This window comes from Haemaphysalis longicornis, unplaced genomic scaffold (genome assembly GCF_048455015.1).
Source record: "Haemaphysalis longicornis isolate Haplotype H1 unplaced genomic scaffold, Haemaphysalis longicornis Haplotype H1 scaffold_9, whole genome shotgun sequence".
Taxonomy (NCBI): Eukaryota; Metazoa; Arthropoda; class Arachnida; order Ixodida; family Ixodidae; genus Haemaphysalis; species Haemaphysalis longicornis.
In genome coordinates this window covers 133,843,160-133,865,951 of record NW_027526460.1, presented here as the reverse complement: position 1 = coordinate 133,865,951, position 22,792 = coordinate 133,843,160, and the positions used below count along the sequence as shown (strand labels likewise).

The 22,792-nt window shown below is 45.3% G+C and overlaps 1 protein-coding gene and 1 long non-coding RNA gene across 5 annotated transcripts in view; both read left to right on the top strand.

The window, feature by feature from the left end:
- The first annotated feature begins 5,091 nt into the window (after positions 1-5,091).
- Positions 5,092-6,919, top strand: LOC144151633 (uncharacterized). Of its 2 annotated transcripts, XR_013318927.1 has the most exons (4): positions 5,092-5,268; positions 6,220-6,346; positions 6,425-6,640; positions 6,710-6,919. It is a non-coding gene; the product is annotated as an uncharacterized LOC144151633 (long non-coding RNA). The 2 variants fall into 2 exon arrangements; XR_013318926.1 differs by having other exon boundaries at positions 6,220-6,640.
- A 10,567-nt stretch (positions 6,920-17,486) lies between these two features.
- LOC144153088 (uncharacterized) overlaps positions 17,487-22,792 on the top strand; it is a 50,471-nt gene continuing 45,165 nt past the window's right edge. For 2 of the 3 annotated variants that reach the window (XM_077684741.1, XM_077684739.1), the window contains exon 1: positions 17,761-17,950. The gene's annotated coding sequence lies outside the window, so the exon portion shown is untranslated. Of the gene's footprint in view, positions 17,662-17,760; positions 17,951-22,792 lie in introns of those variants that run through there. The other variant, XM_077684740.1, reaches the window with a different exon arrangement.

Genomic DNA, 22,792 nt, shown 5'->3' with positions numbered 1-22,792 from the left:
TGACCATTTGTGGATATCCTATGGACTTTCGTGGTTTGCTGGGTTCAGAGGCAGACCGCAAAAACCCTACATCGATGTGTGATCATTTAGAAACACAGCTCTCGAAAAACTGCAGATATGCATGTGGAGAAGTGTCACGCTGAGCGTGTAGATTCCCCCATGAAATCTTAAAGGAACCGTGAACGTTTGAACGTTTCTCAAAACGAAAGAAACGCGTGGGGTGCCGGTCCGACGGATGGCGTAGCCAAACTCGGCGGCAGATCCGTTTATTTTAGTCCCTCATTTGTTGGATGATCACACAATATTATCTTAGAGTGGATGCAGCCTCGAATAAAATAATACCGCCATTCCGCGCATCGTGCGTTACAAGCCAGGTGCTGCACCGTTCTAAGACGGTCATTTTTTTCAAGATGGCCGCCGGCTGTTCCATGAATGAAATTCGTTTTTATTTCATTTTTTTAGTAAGCGGGTAAATCTCATCGCCGTTCTTGGTGTTAATGAAAATATACCACAAATATGGCACCTTCGATTGAAGGTTGAGCGCGAACAAAATATTTTTTTGTTCAGGAAAAACTTACAAAAACACTCATTTATTGCTGTATCATTTTGTAAAGCTAAAAAAATACACTAACAGGCTTCGTTTACGTCGGAGAACAGAATTTTAACAGGTCAGGCAGGCAGATTCCCGATCATAGCCAATACTTTCTAGCCTCACTAAGTTATCAGTGTCGTGCGTGAGCTCGCGTCATCCGCAAATTCCCCCGCAATGATCGTGTTGGCAGTGGCATTTCTTTGTGTTGCACATGGGCCCGCGGCGATTTCCTCCACGTGTAAGAAATCGAACTTCTATTATTAGTCACGCAGGCGTAATTATTATAATCATCGAAAAACTACGTCCAATAAATACAAATACAGTAGTCACTCGTTATAACGAAATCGCTTTATTCGAAATATCGCTTCATTCGAAATTTATTCTGGTCCCAACCCAAACGGATGCATTTTAGGCCGCATTACTCGAAGCGCCAGAAGAGCTTGACCCGCTTAGAGCGAATTAAGTGGCGAGCGGAGGCGTCGCCGTGCCGCGGTGACCCAGTGGCGAGTCAGGCTGTCAACATGGCAGGTCAACACAAGCTGGTACTTCGCCGGCGGTTTTCTCGAGCCGGTCATGCTCGATTCGGGTGATCCCCATTTTGGGCAAACGGTCCAAATGCGTGGTAGGGTCATTGAACTTCGTCGCAACACATTGGTCAAGGGCGTGGAGTGGACACGACGGTGCGCGAACACTGGCAATCGAACCGTAGAATTGGCAGTGTCGCCGACAACGAGGCGCCGAAGAACTCTTGTGTTGCAAACTTCACGGCTGCACAACTCGGGAAAACAATTCCCAGTGATCATGCAATGCCCCTAATGCGAAACCGATCAGTTTTCATGATTGTGCTTTGTACGCCCAATGAGCGGTTAATCTTTTTATTATTACTATTTATTTATTTTTTGAGCTCAACAAACAACCTCCGTCTCGAGCCACGGCATCTGCGGCGCTTTTCAGCGCAAAACTCTCGTATAGCGTTTCGTGACGCTCGCACGCCCCCCTATAAAAGGGGCACTGCCGCTGCCAATTTTTGTGGGCGGCGACCATAGCCTCCTGCATTGCTTGGTCAAATGGTCAAATTGTAGCAGGGGTTGCTCTCGCCCGGCAAGAACATGAAACAGCCACCACAGCTTACTCTGAATAACGTTTTGCTTCAGTGAATACATTATGGTTTGATTCCTCGCAGCTGTGGCGTATAATAAGCTAAACTGGTTTAGCTTTTCTCGAGTGGTTGCTTATATCAATATACCGCTTATAACGAAATTTTTCGCCGTCTTGCTGACTTCGCTATAACGAGGGATTACTGTATCTGTATTCTACATGTTTCCTCTTAGTTTTACGGAATAGCAAGCTCAGTTTAAGCCAATCTTTGCAGCGCGTTATTTGTTTTCATCAGTAAACATGCAATAACAAGAAGTTTGTGTTCCCCCTCGCCCCCTACTTGTTGCTTATCCCTGCTCCATTTATATGTCCCATTTGAACGTCAGCCTTCGTAATATCGCTCAAAAACAGTCACTTTCAAAGGCAATCATGACTTTTCTATACTCGTCGTGCTAGTCGCACTTTTCTTATGGAGTTGATGAACAAATTTTTACTTTTTTACGGTGAGGTGCCCACAATAATTTGAAGATATGACTCAACAACGAAGCACCTTATTTCTATACCCGTTTTTTTTTTCATTCACTTTTCCTAAAGGTATATACGCATACGACGTATACACGCAAACATTTCTTGGCGGCGCGCGCATCTGACACATGAGTTTCTTGAGGACAGATTGGACTTACAATAACTCTAAGCGGCCGCTTTTGTTGGCTATGGACGCGTTTCCGTGAAGTCCAGTCCCCGCGAAATTTGTGAACGTGTGCAATGAAGCGTCGCTGTGCCACACCTAGTAAAAAGCCAATCAATTAGGCATGACAGTCACGCTCTGAAAAATCAATACCTGCAGTGTAAATCAACTTAGATCCGTGTAAATGACCCCCAAATAATGACGTGTTTTAAGCAGAATTTCACTGATGTACGAAACCAACTTTTCCATTTTGCGAATGCGCTCTTATTGGAACATCCGTGCGCTCAACGGTTCGCACCAGCCCCTGCAGGCCGTGTCGCTCATGCAATTGGTATACCGATTGTCTCATCTTATAGTGTGATTTAGTTATTCTAGAAACCCACCACAGTGGCTGTTGTGCTAGCGCTGAGTCCAAGGATTGAGCCCGAGGACGCGGGCTCGATTGCAGGCCGCGGCAGCCGCTTTTTTTTTGTGTGTGTGTGTGTGTGTGTGTGTGGAGGCGAGAAGCGGAAATGCCCGTGTGTTCGGGATTTCGGTGCACGTTAATTAGATCCCCAGGTAGTCAAAATTAATCCGGTGCCCTCTACTACGGTGCGCCTCATCGCCTGTGTAGCGTCGGCGCATGAAACCTCATAATCAGTCAAATCAGATATTTTAGGGCGATTTTAACACATCATTAAACTTAAAGAGCAAAACACAGCTGCTGAGCACCGATAAAGCCGCGCAGCTTTCACCCTCAACTGTGCGTTGTCACGTATGGCCAACTATCGGGCTGTTTTCGTGAGTCTTTTACAAATGCCACTCGGGTGCGTTTTTGTCCATGTGCATGCTGCATATATCCAGGAAACTGACCAAATGCACAGCGCCTGCTAATTAACCCAACGCGCGCGTGAAACGGACGGCGCAGCATTTCGACGTCGTGATGCACGAATGAGAACTTGGGTTTCATTGTCGTGTGTTATTTTGCAATCATTATTTGCTGAATAAATAAACAAATTCGAATTTCAACAAGAAAATAGCTTTTTATGCCATCGTCAAATGGTATCTACTCCGACTTGGCTTCCTTTACGTTCCATAGCCGCTCACTTCACCATGACATCATACCGAAATTTAACGCGGCCTCTTTACAATGGAGATGTGTTCTTTTGGGAAACGTGCACCATATGGAAAGACAAAGTGATCGGGTATACGCCGTGTTTTTCATTCGACGTGTTGGCCGTATCTTTAAGAAGTTCGCGCACATTTCTTTCATAACTGCCTGGAAACAGCATCCAGAAATGACTTCCCAACTTTCCTTTCCTATTGTTAAAACATTGCGCGCCTTCCTTTGGTAGTAAACGGTTGCATTATAAAAAGGTAATCGTGCATCGACAAGGAAAATTTCCAGTTCCATTTTGCTAAGTTTTCACAAGCGACTCGCACTGTTAACTTTCTCTCTTAAAGGAGTACTGACACCAAATTTTTGCTTCATGTTTTTATTCGTTAGGTGTAATAGGTGTAATATTTGGTAAATGTTGCCGTGAATGGGTATTCTAGCGATTGCGCGATTACAATGGCGACCTTCGGAAGCCTATTTATGGCCCCTTTAAAGCATGCATGGCCGGGTTGTTTTATGTTGCCGCCTGTATATCCTTAAACAAAAATAATCTAGATAGAAGGCTCAAACATTGCCTTGTTGCTGGATCCTCATAATTGCTCGAAAAAATTAATTTACTGGAGAAATTTTATATGCAAGCTATATAAATTTCTGTGCATCATATGGGTGTGCGAGCCGTATACATGTCGCCAGCTAATTACAATCGTGTGTTTTCCCTTCATATATACATTGCCGCAGTAATTACGGTTGATTTATGAAATAGATTAAAGCCCAAAGTTCATGTACTTTAAATTGCCCCCTTCTTGTGACATTTAGTCACTGTTATAGCCCCTCTGATCAGCGAACGTTCCAACTAGTCCACACCTTGCACCTTTGTTTGAAATAGACAACATGAAGTGGGCTGTTTTATATTTCAACTTCCCCATAGACATTTCACCTACCTCGAGCGCCAAAGTCAGAGCACCATGATATTGTAACATATATGAAACAATAAAACAAAACAAAGACCTAACCCTGGTGTGACACCCATTTTCCAGGAGATACTGCCTGTACGAAAGCTCATTGGCCTATTTCAAGGATCTTTTCTCATTATACAAACGAACCTTCCAAGTAACCTGAAAATTTTTGCTCTTGTTCCCTTCCAACAGCATTGCACACACTACCTTCAGATTTTTCCTGGTGTAATTTTTATTCGTAAGAGGTTCCAATGCATCGAACACTTGTCGCGTTCTGCTTGGCGCGAAACGAAATACAGCAGGGCGCCAGGCGTTCTCGGAACCCCGCCTTTTTCCGAGACTTCAGCTGGGAATCAGGCCCGCTGTCTCGCGCATTCCTTTCTTCCTGCATGCCTTATTTTTTGTTTTCGTCGACGCTCCGTCCCGTCCCGTCCCTTCTGTGTGTCGCGAAGGAAGTTTCAGCGGCCGAGCGCGAAGTGGGGGATGGCCGAAAAAAAAAAAAAAAAAAAAAAAAAGACCGAAAGAATAGGCTTTCGTCCTTGGCCAGCGTCCTACCCTCCTCTCATACGCGCACACGTGCGCGCCCCTCGCAGAGGGGTCCTCCCCTCCCTTCATCAGCTCGAGGGACTTTACTCCCCTCATGCTCCTTTGCCACTGGCAGCCGGCGGTGGGTTGGGAAGAGTAGACGAAATGCGCGCGCTTTTTTCAGAAAGGAGCAGCCATAGTGACAATCAAACGGAATGGAGAAGGAACCATGTCATACGAAATATTGTTGTGGGGCCGCATGTTACGGCGAATATTTGCGGGCCGGCAAGTTCATAGCAACCGACCAGTGAAGGTAAGCGCTCGATTTTCTGAGCTCGCCTCGTTCTTTCGAATGCAGTTTACTTCGTAAAAGAGCGGGAACAAGATTGCCCTCCCGTTTCTAACTTCTAAGCATATCCTTGCTTTTGTGAATGCGTACGGTTGTAAAAGGGGAACACGTATTCACTTAAATTTTATGGAAAGAGTATAATGAGAAATCAGGTGGGCGCTCAGTAGTAGATTTTTTGTTATGATGCTGAAATCGAGTGTTCTGCAAGAACCTTGATATGTACGATTGGCTTTTAATTTACTTCTCGCCGCAGCTGCTCACGAACGCGAAAAATACAACTAGTAATAAATATAACTTTGTTATGTTTAATTTCACGCGAGTTTCGGCGGCATGCTGTAACGGAACACAATTTAGCGTTGCAGTTAAGCCATATGTTATCAGCTGCTTATGCGAACCATCTTACGATGTAAAACAACGCCTGACGTCTTTGTAGTATTCACATATTTTCCATGTGAAAGGCTGGTCTACGTCGGATGCTTATAACTATAAAGAAAATAAATGACAAATAAAAATAAATAAAATGATCAAAAATAAATAAAAATAAGAAAATAAAACAGCTCAAGCCAGTTCTTAGCAAATTTTTCGAGAGCAAAAGGTAAAATTAGGCAACCAAGAAAATACACGGTTGTAATTTCATCTAGTTGTGCATGTAATGTTTCCCTTCTTTACATTTGCCTGTTTACTAATTTTTGTTCGTTGCGTTTTTATGTTTATGGCCATTGAGGTAATTATCGTCCTCTTTCAATGATTGCCGACGTACCACGTCGTCATCAGTTGGTCGGCTTCTCTTGGTAATAGAAAATTCTCTGGCAAGCTGTCTGATCGAAGACTTTTCACTTAATTACTCAATGGCCTGGAAAGAAAGCTGTAAGGTATTTTATATAATTCAGTATTTTGTCCTTTGCTGTTTTCCAGGGATGCTTGAGAAACCAACTCAAGCGATGTGCGTCATAAAGTTGGCACGGGCATTAGAAAAAGTTAAACAAGCAAGACAAAGTGACAAGTGAAGAGGCCTGTTTTGCTATAATATTCCTTCCTAAAGGTAAGGTTTTCTCTATTAGCTAAAATTTGCTTCACTTCAGTTTTCTGAACCACTTCTATACACTCTGTTTTGTTTCAGAAATACCTTATGATTTACCAGCACCACAACATTGACACACGAATAAGCTCATCTGGCAGCAAGCGTCATCCAAACTGCAGGTGAGCTTCTGAGCACCCTGTGTGTTAGAGCAATGCCATTTTGTTTGTTTTCCAGGAATGGCAGTCAAACCTCATTTGAAGTACAAGAAAATTGATGAGGCCATATTGTATGCCAAAAGTCCTGGTGTTCTGAGAGGTGAGACATTGTCTATGCTGTAACAACTTTGCAACTTCTCCTAAACTACAGCTTTTTTTCATTTCGCAGAAGCGTGGCAGTAACAGCCCCATGTTACTGGGTTCATGGCCGTCAAGTATGTCATCAAACTGACTTGTCAAGGCAGAAGAACAAGCAAGCCCAGGAGGAGAAAAACGAAGACAACGGCTGAAACAGCGTACTTGCGAAATTCAATTGCTGTAACACAATACGTATTCGGATCGATTGTTAATGGTAAAATAAAACGCACGTGTTCTTTCATCTTAAAGAGTGTCAGTGTTGTTATTTACGCTAGCTGGCATGTTCCTTGCTTTAAAATTCCGTCATTTCTTAGTTTGTTATTTTGCCGGACTGCCTTAATTGTGTGTGTTGGTCAGTGTAGGGATCAAATGTATGAACATGCAGTCTAAAATGCCAGTTTATACCTTTCAGGAGTTTATGAGGACGATGTTTGAAGTGCTCGCTTATCATGCAGTCAACAATCGTCTGTCTAGGAAAAAGTTAACTTATAATATTTTCATCTAGTTATTGTTGCATGTATATTAGATACATGTAACTGTAAGTTACCTGTACATTGCTGCAATATCATCGCTTCGTAAGAGAAACATTGCTTGAACGTCATATCAACAGTGCGCGGATGTGGCCCTCGTGGGGAAAAAACGTATCTGTAAAGTCGCGGTAACGTTGTAGGAAGCATCGCTTGAACATGATAGCGACGTTTTCTAAATGTTACCCGCACGTTGGAAAAATATAGCTGGAAAGTTACCGCAAAATTGTAGGAATGTTATTGCAACTTCATAAAAACATTGCTTGAACGTTGCAGCAACGTTCTTTGTATGCTAACTTCATGTTAAAAGTGTGGATCTAAAGTTGCTGCAAGATTGTAGCAATGTTATCACAACGTCCGAATGGTACAGGGATATGCTTCAATGTGGTAAGCACGTTGCGAAAATGTAGCTGAAAAGTTGCTGCAATGTCATCAGAAAACGTCTGATAACGTTGTTCAAATGTGTCCCGCACGTGGCTGGAAGGTTGCTCCAAGAGTGTAGCAACGTTGACGAACGTCAGAAACAACGTTATCCAAACATTAAAACAACACCCTTAAAACGTTGCCCCCATGTTGGAGCAATGCTAATATCATGTTGACGCAATGTTTCTGGGAAACATTGCACTAACGTTAAAAAAAGCGGACATTAGCCACGTTTTGGCAACGTTAAGGGGAAACGTTGTGGAAATGTTCGGGCAACATTCTGTGCTACTAGGGCAAGCATCAGCAAAGACCAGGGCCGTAGCCAGAAATTTTTTTCGGAAGGAGTTATGGGCTATCGGAAGGCAGGAGTTTTATTGCCCGGAAAATTTTCGGAGGAGGTTCGAACCCAGCCCCCCTCTGCCAACGTTCCTGGCAAAGACTGCACCCAAGGTCTGATGAATCTACCACACACGAATGCTCGAGCTCACCGCCCTGCCGCGATACTTTTTTTGTTTTGTTTTGGTGCAGTACGACATCGGCCATTCAAACTTTTTATGGGCCTTGTACTGGTACGACAGCGGAGTTATGGTGTAGTCAGTGACTGCCTAGCAGGCAACATGAGCAACACGCTTACAGCAGATACGCGACGCGTTCATCAACCAACAGCTCGACGCTTCTCTTGACAATCGTGTAAGCAACCGCCCACGACAACATATAGCGCGGGTAGCGGCTACGTTGACAAACTCGGGCATCAAACAAACGCCAAAGCGAACCCACCGCTGCAGAAGGGCGTACTTGCGCAACAGTGATTAAAAAACACCTTACTGCAGGCATAGCTTCTTACGCAGTATGCAGTGCCTTCGTGATAAAAGTAAAAAACAACTAAAAATACCCACGGCCCAGGAAGTGACGAAAATGGCTTTATCACGTGACTTTTGGCTGTGACGTCATGACCTTGATTTGTTGATGGTCGGACCATAGAGTTTCATACTAATCTATGGGTCGGACAGAGCGTCCCGGCCAAGTTCGGTTTCGGAAACTTGCGTCTCAATAGCTGCTGTAAAGGCCCGTTCACACTTGCAACGAAGCGTCGCGACGAAGCGACAGCGATCGCCACCCTTGCTGTTCACACTAGCACGCGACATCGAGCGACGGCGACGACGATTTTTTGCTTTTTTTCCTCCATGCTTTTCTTGTTATTGTCTCGCGCTCGGAGTGAGACTTCACGGGAGTTTCGCTGGTTTCGCCGCTTGTGGAGACTCAGCATCCGGGTGCTTTGGCAGGATATGACGTCAGGAAGTCTCGCCACCTGCTTCCGCTTCAAAAGCGATGGCGCGAGACTAGAGTGAACTAGAATATTGGAAGAGTGGCAAAAGCAAGGGCATTTTCAATGGGAGGCAGTGAGGCCGAAAAACCGGAAATCCGCAAGGGGCGCTGCCATCGATTACTAGAGGGTAAATAGTGTAGTGGATACAGTCACCGCCTGCCACTCGTTGTCCCTGGGTTCGAATCCTGGCGTGTGGCCACTTTTTTCTTTTTTCGAAACCTATGAACACAAATAAAAGCAAATGCTCTGTGCTAAACACCAACTGATTTAATGCTTGTGTTGATTATTGGCAGCGAAAAAATCTGCAGAAATTCACAGAATTGTCTATTAATGCATCGCGTTCTTGTGCCACTTGTGTTGAGTGTGAGTTCTTTGCAGCCAAATACGAGTATGAGTAGCGAAAGTCGTTGGTTTATTTTATTATTTTTAAGTTTTGTTTGTTTCTTTCCTCGATTAATCCAAATTTTAGTATTATAGTGATGAAGCGCCTTATAGTTGGCTGATAATACTTTTTTCCGAAGGTGCGAGGCGTACTGCAGTGTTGGACCGTTTACGCCATTTTTATGAGCATTTCTGACGTTCTTTTGCGGGCTTTTTAGTTTATAATTCGGTTGTGGGAGGAAATGTATAAGATGCATATTTTTGATTTTGTGAGATAATGCTTGTAAAAATTCTAATTTTATTTTTTTATCTTTTGTTTTTTGAAATGCTGTCTGAAAAATTATCCCCCCGCTATTGTAACAATTAGAGCTGTTTTTTTTTTCGACAAATCTGCATTTTTGTGGAAATGCAGGGGGTTACTTGGTCCTGGCTGCGGAGGTACTCAGCAAATAATGCTATTACATTTTGGGCATAGAGAGTCGCATAGTCTTGCTCTCGGCCAAGTGGTTTAATGGGGCGTAAGCAGATATGACGGTTGTACGCTTTCCCCAATTTCCAATGTCTCTCTTCCCCTACCAAAGGCGCCTACTTGTAAGAGATATGGAATATTTGACTGAACTGTTCCCAAGCTGCTTTCGCTTCTCAAAGTTGCGCTCGGAAGAAAATTCATCCTCAAGACCTCGTATGACAAGCTCTCATTCGAGATGGCCTACATTTTCTGTGGCATTCCCAACCTGCCTTCCTTCTCGCGTTGAAACAAAAAAGAAGTGGAGAGAAAGGAACACTGCGCCGCGCAGCCTTCTTCGTGGCAATGGTGACTCAGGGCACACGCGCGTTCAGGCTTTTGAGCTCTTGTGACATCCAATAGCGGGCACGAGCATTTTTTTCTACAAGGACAAATACACACAAAGCAGGATGAGCTCTACCTAATGGAAGAATAGTTTCGCAGGGGTGACGGTTCACTCTGTTTCCCGAAATTTTTGGTTTTCACGGGGGTGGATGTAAGAATGGCATGCCCATCCTTATGACGACCGAGTCTTATTTTTTTTAAATCGATGCAACAAAAGAGAGCTTACATTCCTACTTCCACCACAATTTGATCCGTCATCGTACAAAACGTTCTTGTTGGCGGCGCCAAGATATCTGCACGAAAGAGCGCCAATGAACGAATCCATGTTAAGAAAACGGTTAAGTCTCCTGCCACGCGCGTGGCACGAGCTGCGCCCCCCTGGCAACAGCTGCTGCCACGCAGAAGTGACGTCAAGCTAAAGTAATCACGTGACTTCCTGTGACGTCACAAAACAAACGTCATATTTACGTCATTTGATCATGCCACTTTCTTGTGTTAACGACGACGGCGGTGGTTCGCGTCTTGTGTCCCGATGTTCTCCGCCCGTGGTTCGAATGGCAGGCCTGACGCATCGTTACGTCCTTATCTCCCTGTACAGCGGCTGCCTCGCGGCGCTTTTTTCTTGTTGGGAGGTGTGCTTGTAATTATTGAGATTGGGTATTTTTGTGAACTTGCTGTTGCGCTTCTTGGTAAGCCTAACGCATTGTTTTCTGCATGCTGCTTCGCCCCGCTTTTTACATGCTCCTAGAACTGTACTGTTGTCGTTTAATATTTTGTAAGCTTCACGTTGTTTTGCAGTTCGCGTGCTATCGGCTTTACGCGCCTGCATTTGTTGTCTACTTGTGCCTCGCTTCTTCCGTGCCAAGCCTTGTGTTCTGGTTCTGGAGTGGTGGCTCAATTATAAAACGTAGGGATCAGTATTTTCCATCGCGTCGCGCCGTGGCGAGCGACGTAGTGTCAGCGTGTGCACGAATCGAGTGTCGTCAGGTAGCGCACGGCATCATCGAACGCAATCCGATCTCGCATGTAGCTTCAGCAATTTTTCCCCCGGCGCAGTAGTACTGTCGCCGAGGAATGTATCCTGACTATTCCGCAGAAACGATCTGTGCACGTGGCGCTGCAGAATCCGTGCAGGGAGCGCAGTTTCACTTCCGTGGGTGGAGCCCAACTGCCCGTCCAAAGATATATCTATTCAAGATACCACTGAAACCATTCGCTGACTGGCTGGCTTCTTGTGCAAGGAGGCTCGAGCTCCAACTGTGCAAGCATGGGAGAAGTGCAGCGGATAAGATCGCCGTGTGAGCCAAGTTTGGAACTTCTGCTAATAGTCCTTTAAAAGTCTGGTGTGCGTAAGGTTAACAAGTGACAATTCAGTTATTGTTCATCTATGCTCAGATTTGTTGCTTAGTGTACCATTGTGCTTTGAACTTAGGAAGTCTTAATGAAATGATAGGCAAGGCTTAAAATTACTGCTTGGCTTTTATTTCCCTTTCCTTCGTTCCAGTACCTTTCGCCTCCTCTAACCTGGTTAGGCAACAGAACTTCCTATCTGCCTTGAGTATGTATTTTGATAGGCTCGTTCCTTTTTACTCTTGTGTTTGGATTGGTTGGAATTGAACATAACCAGCCACAATACTTTCATTCACTCTCAGCAGGATGGGCTAATGATGATGAGAGCTTATCTCGGAGGCTTGCAGTCTATGCACAAATTCCAAGTGGCCCATCCCAAGCACTCTGCGGAGTTCAACTTGACACTAATGCTTGTATTCGCAACTGGTGAAGCGTGCTTAAGCGTCTACTGTCCAAGCCTTTGGGGTAGTGATCAGGAAGAGTTTCCAATTGTGAGGGGACGTTTCATATTCTATTGCTTTTTAACTCCACACTGTGTAAACTGTTTTGGAAAATTGCTCAAGTGAATTTACTTAGTGGTAAGGGGCATTATAAAATATCCCACATTTCGTTCACAATGATGCAAGTCTCGTCAGAAGCCAGCTGCTAGAAAACACATTCACGGGTTGTGTGTTGTGTGCCCATTAGCTGTTTCTTTTTCTTCCACAAAACGGGCGCTTAAACAATCCTTTAAGCCAACAGGCTTAAAAAATAGTTCATCAAGTACAACTTCGGGGTAATGGTGTCGAGCGTGACATTGCCCACTACCGAGAGTACTTCTTAATACCTTGTGCAAGAACTGGAGCCAAGGCCACGTGCGTGGATGTGAATGCCTGTCGGTGGTTGTGAAAGTTGACAGTTGGAAGGTGTATGGGTCATGGGTGGATTTAACAATAAAATGACTGCTGAACGTACTTTTGCTCTGGTATCAATGAGCAGCATGTGAGCATTGATAAGTGCTTCACTGTTGACATTTTCGTCACACAAAAGCAGGCCATGTTACGGCCCCCTGGCAAATATTCATGAAAAACACTGGACCAAAAAGCTGCCAACACATGGAAACCATGTTGATCACGGCACCTTTCCTAGTACTTCAGTACCATTTATCAGCGCTGCGTTTTTTCCCCCCAACTAGTAAACTATCCCACGTTGCACCTTAAGCCAGAAATCAAACACTTGCTTGTCAATGACAAGTGATCTGCCAAACTTCCGTGTCTATGCAAAAAGTGAGTAGCTCTACTTTCTGTGCACTGTTTGTGGTGTGAAGCTCCATTTCTAAACAAAATGCCAGGGTTCTTCTGGAAGATGCACATCATTAAAACATCGACAAAAAAGGAATAAGCAAGCAATACTCTCTTGCACTACACTAGAGTCCTGCGGGAAAGCCAAACCAGCAAGTGATCTTTTTCTATGAAGCGCTGCAGACGAGCCAAGAAAAAGATTCCTTTTTGCGGACACCAAAGCTACGCTGCAAAGCCAAAATGTGTGGTGTCTGTTACTGCAGATTAGCTGCAAGACAAGCATGTTCACGCAAAGATTTATGAACCAGGCTGGCAGGGTAACAAAATCATTGAATGAGGTTACAACAAAATGTGTTATGAAAAATGATATAATACTGTTTGCTATAAATAGCAATTAAAGGTATAAAATGGTTTTGACACTAGTTAAGAGGCCTGTTGGAAATCATTGGCAAAACCTAAAGAACAACATTTCATACAGCTGCAAATGTGAAATAGCAAAGCGTGGTTGGGGCCTGAATTCAGCAGGCATGCTCCAGCTGAGAATGTATAATTGCAGAGCAAAATAATTATAAAGGCCTCGGGTAAAGGTGAGCTTAGTTGAGTTACCACCAAGGTATTTGGTAGAGAGAATAGTTACAAAAATAAAGAAGCAACATGGGACGCTTTATTTTCCCTAATTTAAGTTTATCAGCACTGAGCTTCATGTTCTGCATGTCCCATTGAAGAATGTTACACCTGCATGCACTCGGCACATCACATTTTACGGTATAACACAGTTTACTTCAAACACAGGTAAATAAGAGAATATTGCATAAGCAGTTCATTTATACGTGAAATAGAAACAGCAGGGTTTTTAAAACGAAGCCCGTAGGTGTGCTGAATGAAAGGGACCAATGATGAGTTTATGTTGTTACTAATAACAAATTTCAACGACCTTGTCTGAAACAAACCCCTTCTATGGAGGGACCGTGTGTAATCATGTTTTTTTTATAAAAGGTTGTAAATGCCCTGTAAATGTATGTCAAAAGATATTTTAACGCCCTAGTCGTGGCCTGTGAGTCATCGGCGCTTTTTTCTGGTGTTTAGATGATCAAGGGCTGTTGTACGGGATCCACCTTCTCTTCTCACTTTGGTCACCATCTTTGTTAGTCACTGCATTCATGTGCTTGGTCAGGGAGCTAGCAAGCGAGGACGACAGTCGGCACCATCAGCCGAGTTCCTTCAGGCTGGGACAATTGCTGGAGAGGCTAAACAATGTTTTTAAAATCCCTAACTGAGAGCTTTCACTTTTTGTTTTGTTAAAGAACATTTAGGCAGCCCTTCAAGAACTGTCCGAAATAACAAAAATGACTATTGTGCCCATTAAATAGTTCATCTACGCACTGTGAACGATGGCATAAAATCTATCAATGCGGACCTACCCTTTGAACCTGCTTAATATTTAGCAGAGACTCACTCCATTGGCTGTTTTATGGCACTGTGGGTGGGCTACTGGTTTCCACCTATGGAGCGTGTGGGCCGCGCTAGTTTCCAGTCGTCCTGTCAAATGTTTTTGGAGACTAGCACTACCCTGCAGTGTACGAGCCATGGATTCCTTAGGTTGGCCATGTGAAATTCTAGTGAATCGTTACAAGCCACCAAAGAAAGTGAGCATTTGTTTATCGACCACTGTGTTGTGGCCACGAAAAGTTTCGTTCATTAATTAAAAAGACTAACAAATGACATCAATTTTATTGCAAACTTCAAACAAATAACTGGTATTACAGAAAATGTGTAAAGCAGCTGGAGCTCCATAGCCACTTTCCAGCTATTTCTCCATGCCATCAGAGAATCTTGTTTGTGCGACTAACAGATACCGACCTATTCCACTGCAAAGAAACATAACTGGGCGATTGTAGTGGGGCCTCTAGTTCCGTTTGATCAATCACTTGAGTGTTTACGTACAGTTAACATACTGATGACTGTGTTTATAGTGCATGCACATATAACATCAATGTAGTTTGAAATTGGGATCTTTTTCACCATTTCTTTTTGTTAAATTCGCCCCATGACAGCCTTGACGTTTGCCTATCAATTACATTTGCAGCATGCTCGCTGCTTATACCTGTTTACACAAACAATCCGTAGATGCTTTCACGTTCCAGGCACATCTTAAGATTCTCTTTGACGTTGCTTATTGAGCCTGTGCAGAACCCATAGATTTTCATATGCTGGAGTGCATATAGGTGTATTAGACATGATGGCCGGCCAAGCGTACACCCTTCCTATTACCGTCTGTACAGCCTCTTCTCTGACCCTATCGTCTGGGTGTGTGTCCTGAATTAACTTCCTTTGCATGAGGGACTCAGTCAAGTCTGGCCAACATAGCGTACACCACAGTACAGTGAGATGTGAAAGTTATACCAGTGCAGTGGCTATGAGATGAAGCGTCTAGCTAGTCTACCTTTTGAAGGTCGCAGGTCCTAAACTGTCGTAGAATCATGTATTCTACTACGAAATCTTTGGTTTCTACTAGGAAATGTTTTTAAGCGCTGAATATCACGCAATTATGATCCTTGTGGCGCATGCTCACTAGACTTTTCTGCTCATAAAACGTATCGTGGGTGTAAAACAAATTTTAAGCTACAATTTCGGCCACTAGAAAATAAGAACTTCCAGATTTTCGGAAGTTTTCCTTGCTAATATTTCAGAAGAGGAGATCTACTGTAGTGGTACGTACGTGGTACATGTGTGGGGACACCAAAGATTACCTTTCCTATTCTTGGCGCAATTGTCTCTAATTGTAATGCGCACATGTGCCTAGTAAAAAACAGTTGCTGCCACTACCCTTCGTCCTCGGCACTGTAAATTCTGATTATCTTTTGGCGCTGCTAAGTTGTCTTCATTTCGAGAACACACACCGCGATTTCAGGTCGCCCATTTAAGCATTCTGGACTTGCCGTGGTGCAAAATGTTGATAGCAGATGCCGCCGCGCCGACATGCGTCGGAAGGTTCACAGAATTACGCTCGGACGGTGTCTTTTCTTGTGTGGAGCGTAGCTTGTTCGAACGGGGCCAGTCGGCTGTGCGATGTCGTCTTACGTACGCTGAAACTGTACGCAGGTACCATCGGCGTACACCAAGCATAACCAAGCGGTCACAGGTCAACATTACTCGAGAGCGGCTATTTTGCTGCGGTCTGGAAAGGCTGGCTGGGTCCCCACGCAATACATAATCACAAGCAACTTCCTCACGTTTTCAGATAGTGCTTCTAACAATATGAACTCCGGGTTATCTACGTTGTCGGCCCGAGAAAATCGGAGCTTCGTCAAGCTTTCGGATACGCGACTCCATGTACGCGATACGGCAGCTGGCAGCAGCAGCAGCATCGCCGGCTGCTCCCGCAAGAACAAAAATTGTTTGCTTAGAAAAGTTTTAGCAGTTCAATGGTGCGTTATTTTGTACTGCAAATAAAAAAAATGTGTATTTCGGACTACACTACACAAAATAATGACAATTATTAATGTTATGACTTCATTATGACGTCACGCGTGGCAGCAGCCGTTGCCAGGGGGGCGTGGCTGGTGCCACGCGCGTGGCAGGAGACGCTGCCTAAGAAAACATGACTTGAAAAGCACATCGACGGCATAGCGAAGTTTTTTTCTAAGTTTTAAATTGATTTCATTTATAGTTTCGTGTTTTAATTCTGTTTAAAATTATTTCTTCTTTTCTGAATCATCTTTAACCGCCCCGAGTTTTCGAAGGTTGCTTCGCGATCTCCTTCCACCTTCCGATCAGTCTCCTACACGTTACACCGCTGCTTGTTTCCTTAGGCCCTTGCCGGGTTCAAGTGCGTGTTTCAGGAAGCTTGGCGCTTCAACGCATTTGGAACCTCTTAAGTCGATATAAGCACGCACGCGAACAAAAAATAGGCGCACAGCCATGAACTTCTCGCTTTTTTGACGCCTCGCGCATTAAAAACATGCGCATAAAGTTGGCTTTGCCGCATGGCGTCTTAATGTGAGGGCATCGAGAGAGAGAGAGGGAAAATAGGAAGAGTAGGGGCAGGGGAGGCGGAGGTTCATAGGGCTGCCGCGACATGCAGTGCCCGCGACGAAGGGCACCGAAAAATGTATGAAATCGTAACGTAATACAGCTACGATATGAAAAAGGACATATCCTGACCTTAAGTGTGGTTTAGGCATCTTGTTCGTGCGCTCCATGCATATTCAAAAAAAAAAAAACAAGTCGTCCCACACCGAGATTCGAACCCATGAATGCCGATTGGAAGGCGGACACTCTATCCACTACACTACGTCCCGTCCAGTATTCCGCAGCGGCGCCCCTAGCGGATTTCCATATTTCTGGCTTCAATTTCCCTCTGCCGCTTTTGCCACTATTACAATATTCTAGTTCACTGTAGCGAGACCGATCGCTCTCGTCGCGCGACGAAAGCGATGCGAAGCGACGGAAGCGACAGAAATTTCCGTCGCTTTCGTCGTTTATGAGTGTGGTGGATCTTTACATGTGCCTTCCTATGTGTGTAGGGCATTGCAAGTGCCACTTGTCAGCGCAAAACGCAAATCTTAGCGATATATCAACAACTCATCCTCAGCCACCACTGCTGCCAACTATAGGGCATGCAATGCCCTACAAGTGCCACTTGTAGGGCATTGCATGCCTGTCAGCGCAAAACGGTCCGACGGAGCCGTGGATTCGTCCGTTGATTGCCGACAGTGTCGGCAACAGACAACGCGGTGTAGCTTTTATCAGAGGATGGGGAATAGACGCGGTCTCTCGAACTGGCCACAGCAGAGGACGTGAGCTGACGGAAACAAGATAAGCAGAGGATTGCGCGGAACGGCGGTACGTCAACCGGGAAGTCGACAGTTTTTTTTTTTTTTCTCCCGCTCGTTCGCCTTGCGAAACCTGAGCCCCGAGCTGTTTCACTTCCCCGCGGTAAGAGCTGCGCGCGCTCTAATGTTTTTCCTCGCGCGCGTTCTGTTCCCACTTGGTTTCCAGGCTTCGACTGCAACCTTGCTTTAAACACAAATCGCGTGTTGTTAGTGAGCGGACTGTTTGATGTGTAGGATCCCTACGCAAGTCCAGTGTCGTCGATAAGAGTACGATTGCGCATACAGTACAGCGCAACAATGTGAGTGCCTTTTCTCTCTCAAAATTGTCCGTGACATTTTACGCTAAGTGGTGCTCGGATTATCCGATGTGCCCAAAATGTCCGTAGTCGTTCTGTAGGTGACGGTTTTGGAGCTCGATTCTGCTAAATTCCGTCTGCAGCAGTCATAGCCGCGGAGGTATCTAGGTTCATGCTTAATTCTTTGCATGCTGTTTGAGCATACGACAGGAATAGGGTGGGGAGAGGAAGAAATGAGCGTTGTTGTGGATATTCAAAATAGAGGGAACTCGCAACGCTTTCCTTTAAAACCTTAGCGCTGAGCCTATGTTCTGACAGACTTGTACTTCCAATGACTCCCCTCTTCCCAAAATGCTCGGCTGAATTCGGGCGAGGGGGAAACGTACTCCGCACTCAGCGGTCGCGGCGCGCGGGCCGCCTTTCCCCCAGCCGATCACGGCAGGCCTTGCGCAGCTGCTACGCATTATTTTAATTAAATGTTGCTAATAAATGAGCCGGACTAGTAGCTCGTGAGTTACGCACTTTAAAGCACACATGATTTTTGGCAAGTTTGTTTTGCTGAGCTCTTTCTGTACACTTACTTTGGATTAGTGGCAGAAAATTCTACCTCCTTTCCAAACTAAAATGGGTCACTGAAACTTGCCTGTGCCGCAGATCGTATTAGTTTCATCTTCACTGTTGTTGCGGTCACATTGCGGCATACCCAGCTCCAAGTGTTACGTGGGCTGGCCTTGGCGATTTTTACAGTGACTACTAGCTCCCTAGGTTGTCCTTTTCCCCAGCCAATCTGAGGGGGGCGGGGGGAGGGGGCTGCTGAAGGGGACTTCACCTTACTTCTTCCCCCATCCCCGTCTTCGGCAAAACAAAGTTCACTCACTCACTCCAGCCAAGAGTTCGGTCTATTACCCAAATGTGATGTCTCTATGTCGGCAACATCAAACTAAGCAACGCAAAAGCAAACGCTTGATTGATAGCCTAACGGCGGATGCTTAATAAGTCCTTATATGACGTTCTGCAGGAGCTGTGTTGTTTATTTTTTTATGTCATACATTGCTTGCAAGGCTAAATTGTGTTGCAGAGCAGCTTGACATTTTAGAGAGGAAGTTTTGTTTATAGTTGGCAGCAGTGGTGGCTGAGGATGAGTTGTTGATATATCGCTAAGATTTAATACCAACTATGTAATATGCCAAATACTTACTAAGTTCACCCAAAACTACCTGTATTCAACCCTGCAGGGATATCAAGCCAGAAGTCTGTTACACTGACACACACTTCTGCTTGTTGCCGATGGGCGCCGAGTGTATCACGGTTAGATCGTTTTAACAAATATCAGTTTTTGCAGCAAAGCCCGCTATACGCGATCCCGGACACACGCAAGCAAACAAAACAAATTGTGACGAAATATTGCAAACATATGTTGGACACGGCATTGTTTCCCCACCACGGCCCAAATAGCCGCCAGTTTAAGCCAGAACGCGTAAACTGGTCCCTATGCAACAACTTTCCCATTTAAAGTATATTACGGAAAAGAATGTACAACGCGCTAGAATGAAAAATTCACCGAGCCGCCGCTGGCGCCCATGCGCCGCGGAACAAACGCCCACGCCAGCAAATCGGCCAGCTACCAGAGGGCGCTGCGCATGCAAGATGGCGGCACCCTCGTTGGTATGGTCTATAGGGGGAAGTGTGACAGGCGCCGTATTCGCGCCGTGGGAGAGGAGTGCGCGAACTGCCATGAAAGTTTTGCGCCACTAGGGGCGCTGCAGTGGACAGAGGTGCCGACGCTCGCCTCTCTGAACACTGTGTGCGCCATCGCAACGCGTGCTCTGGTTGCTTCGTTGTCATCCGTCAGCCACCTAGTCCGCCGAACGAGAGCGTTTATAGAGGATGTAGTCACAAAATGCCGTCTTCGAGATCAAGTACATGCTTTGTACCCGGCTGCAAAAGCAGCTGTAGGTAATGCGCAGATAAGCTGTCTGTGTTTAGAGCTCCAAAGGACGCTTCAAGAAAGGAGCAACGGACCTGAAATATCAAACGGGCTGACAAAAATTTAACGCGCGACTGTGTGGTTTGTGAACGTCATTTTGATGAAAGATTCATCGAGAAGACGGATTGTCACGTAATCAATGGTGAAGTCGTAGAAACAACGCGGGATCGGCCGCAGTTGAGAGAGAATCCGCAGTGACACAGCCCCAACAGTATTGCCCAACAAGGCAAGATAGCATTCCAGTATTCAGACACACAAGACGACAGTATACAACAGTATTCGAAACCAAGACAAGCCAGCTCAGAGGGAGGGATTGATTAATTGATTGGGGGGTTGAACGTGGCGACGCTACACAGGCGATGAGGCGCACCGGTAGTGGAGGGCTCCACTGGATTAATTTTGACCACCTGGGGATCTTTAACGTGTTCCGAAATCTCGAACACACGGGCGTTTTTGCTTTTCACCTCCATCAGAAACTCGGAGGGACCGACAGAAACATTTAAAACGGAGAAAATGCCAGTAAGTTGTCATGATTGTGACGAAAAGTCAAAACAAATGTCCGACACTGGGTCTCGTGCGTCTCAAAATGGTTGCGTGGCGTGTTTATGCCAAGGCACGCAATTGCACGTTTAAGGTTTAAGTGTGGCAAACTGCTAACGGTCAATTTTGAATTGAAAGGGATACACCTGCATGCATGCACGCACAATGATACTGAAGAAAATAAACCAAACGCAAAATAGCTGGACTCCCGTAACTATTGCATTGTATCATGCATTCGCGCAAATCTCCTTAAAAGAGCGAAGTGAAATGTTCGGGATTTGCTTCTCATAAAGCAGCCGCGAGGATCCCCTGAACATAAACCATCGCGCGGTTCTCATCCCTTTTTTTTTCTCTGACCGTGACTTCCATGAGTTGTGTGTTGCAAACCAAAAAGGAAAAATTCCACAGGCACATGCGTTGGAAAATGTGCTCGGGAGAAGGGGGCAGCGCGTACATGTATACACAATGGGAAGCAATAATAACGAGGCATTAGATATCAGATAAAAAAAAAAAAACACTCTTTTCAGACAAAGGAAGTCCCTTTTCCCCCTGGTAAACATGAAAATGAACTGACAGCTGCCCGTAGGCAGCCGGGAGTTCAGTTTAGCAAACTCGCATTTCTAAGACATCTTAGAAAGCAAGGAGCTCGCGAAACGAAGAGGGAAAGCCAACGTAGAACACTTCTCGTACATTTTGTCTACTGTCCTGTTTCACGCCTCACCGGCAACATTACTGCATGCATTGCAGTGTAATACCAGGAAAAAGGATTCATAACTGCATGTCAGTGTATTGCGCAAACGAGTTTAGCAGTTCAAATAATCTGCCGCTCCACAGCACGCTACTGTAAAACTTGCACGGTTTGGCTTCGGTCAGTGACAAGGCGATGGCACTTCTGAGGGAGGCAGTGCCATCTGGAATGCCAGGTGTCTTTCATTGCAGTTTTGTGCGCTCCTCCACTCCTGCCCGTCGCACTTCCTCTTCTAGCCGCCATACCTATAGTATAGCGAACTAGAATAGGGACAGTGCTCAGAGGCCCGGCCGAAGTGAAGCCGCCGCTGTCGACAAGGGCGGCCGCTTGCGGTGGCGTCGCTGTCGTAACAGCGGTAGGGGCGCCACAAACGAGCTTGCGTGTACGTAGTTGCATAGGCTCGCAGGGAACCCCGCATGTATTACCGCAAACGGCTGGATCGGCTTATAATGCTGTGTGCTTTAATATCGTGCGTAAAAAGTGCGGATGTGCATTCGGTAGAAGAAGCGAATGCGGGGTAAAGAGTGCAGCGCTTGATCCGCAAGCGCAGTGCATGTCGCTCTCATGCGTGCTTCTTGATGAATTCGTATGTAATTGCAAACCTAACCTCCACTCTTGCCGTTCTAAAAAATTGATTTTAGTATGTGTTCTCGATTTCGAACAATTGCAAAATGCTTTTTATAGATGCTTACCCGCCAGAAAGGAAGATAACCACCGGCTGTTGCGCGCTGCAGAATAATTTGGTCGTAGAAAGCGTTACAATATCTTATTTCTTGTTTAGCTCATGTTCTACTAGCCTAACTAACCCAGCACGCAAAATTATTTGGCACGCGTTCCATCGTAATAGAATAAGTTTTATTTCCTTCTAGAAAAAAATTTTCTTCCTTCGTTCGTTGTTTTTGCGAGCGGCCAGGTGTTGCGGATAACTTGTAAGAGCACATACTCGTTAAGCATATGTGCGCTATCTTCTCGTACCGAAGAAAAATTCAGCAGATTACAAAAGCTCAAGCCCTTTCTGCCCAATGGAGCAGAGCTGAACATTTGTTTTGTGGAAGCCAGGCTGAGCATAAATGCAAAGCAACCGCCTTATTTGCTTAGTTAGAGCTCATCTTAAGGTGCTTGGCTCGTTCCCGTCGGCCAGACTTGTCCATGTTAACTCCTTTGACAAAGATGTGAAGCCGTACGGCGATAAAAACTTCACAATCTTAATTGCATAAGAGCCACAATCAACTTCCTTGGACGGCCTGATGCGAATGAACATCACTACCTTCTCGTATACTTGTTCCACGTTAGAGTTCCACCTAGATGTTAAAACGTTGTGTCGTTTTCTTCGTCCAGAACACAAAAAAATCATTTGGCTTAAGGGATTCTGTTGTAGAAGACTGGGCCTCGGGTCACGCAGCGCAGCAAGTGAAAGTATCCGACTCTTGGAAAGGCTCACTTAGCGCAATCTCGTTTTCACTGCTACCACCTTCGGTACTTTCGAAACGCCCTTTACGCCTTGCAAGGGGGGACGCTCTCGCTTCTTCCCCCGCTGATCGTTTCCTTTCTCAACGGCCTCTCCTGCGGT